Raw genomic sequence first — 1,726 nt, forward strand, 5'->3', positions numbered from 1 at the left:
TGTGAGACGACCCGGGGTTTAAATACTCTCGGTTAATTTATTGGGGTTTGTACTTGTGACAAACAAATTAGAACTTTGATGGAGAATTATTAGTTGGTTTGAGACTATGCTTACAACGAAATTCTTTTTCTATTGATGAAATTCTAGACCAACGATAATTCTTCTATCAGTAGTAACTGTTTCTTTCGGTGTTATACAAATTCTGCAGAATATGGCTTTAGGGAATCATGAAGGTGGCGAGTTCTTACATTTAAAAACAAAAAAGTCCTTCGACATTCAGGACTACTCAATGTTCATCCCTTATTTGGACATGCAAAAATTGGCATCCCATCCATATGTAAGTTTTTGTTTCTAAAAATTCTTATCACAATTCTTTCATTAGGTGCCAATTAAACTAAAACATTATTCTGTCTGGCCAAACTTCAGATATTTGTCCCGGTTTGATATGCAGAACATTGGTGGATATGGATGGCGGATGTTAAAGAGAGGAAATTTTGTATCATTGACTAGTATCACAAGACTTGTCCCTCCAAAGAAAGAATGAAATTTAATATATTTGTTGTAAGTTGATTATGTTTTTTTCTATAAATTCCTTGGTTTCTATCCGTTGTTTGCAATATAGGAATTGGGTGTAGTACTGTTTAAAATAAGGTGTGTTATTGCATCATTCGAGTATAATCAGGTTTTAAAATGTAGTCTTTCTTATATTTTTCTTTTTTTGCTTTTTAGGGATATGTGATTTCTAAAATGAGGGTGTTTCCCGGGGGCAACCTCTCGTTAAAAGGGATGATCAAATTCAACCGCCATATGTCGACATTGCGGGACAGAAAACGAGGTATAAATCTTTCTCTTTGAGAAATTTTGTCTTTTCTCTTACTGTCCTATTTTATTTTGCTAATTTATTTTTGTTTTAGCTTCGATTGTGCTATTTATGTAATGAAATGGCTCGAGAAACTTGAACTGGAAAATATTAAAAAGGACAAATATGACTGGGAGAATTGGACGCATGTAATTATGTTTAAAAATATATAACTCTGTATTACTTTGCTAAATTAACGGAGTTTAGTAAAAAGAAATTTCTTTAAACTGTAGGTGGAGGTGGACCATTTCAGAGTTGAATACGCTTCGTAGATTCTGTTTCATGAGATGAATCAAGATAGAGATAGAGTCATTCGAGAAAGCGAAGCAATCAGATTCACATCGTTACGGATATTCAAGCTTAACAAAAATAAATAAATAAATAACTTAAACCATACACAGGAAAATCTACTTAAGGGATTTCTAACTAATAATACTAGTCACCACTATCCCACAGCCTTCACCAACCTACCCTCCATACAATCCCATCGCCACCGCCTACCGAGCCTCCTCAATCCTAGCAGAAGACACAGACAATGCACACAAGTAAAGCACAAGTAATATACATATACAGCAAGTAATCAAATAGCAAGTAGACATGTGATTCATTTAGGCATACTGAAGATAAGTAAAGCAAACAAACACATAGAAGATGCATTTGATGAATGTATGTCCTATTGGCTCGTGATATCATTTGTCGGTCTATAAATTCCACCCGACACATCCTTCCGGATGTAGCCTTCTTACCATGCCCAGATATATAGGCTCTGTACACTCATGCAGCAGAAAAATCTGCCACGTCGGGGATATAGGCCCCACACACTCATGCAGCAGGGAGTCTGCTACGCCAGAGATATAGGCTCTGCAC

The sequence above is a fragment of the Arachis ipaensis genome, chromosome B10 (genome assembly GCF_059453495.1).
Source record: "Arachis ipaensis isolate K30076 ecotype BB chromosome B10, ASM5945349v1, whole genome shotgun sequence".
Taxonomy (NCBI): Eukaryota; Viridiplantae; Streptophyta; class Magnoliopsida; order Fabales; family Fabaceae; genus Arachis; species Arachis ipaensis.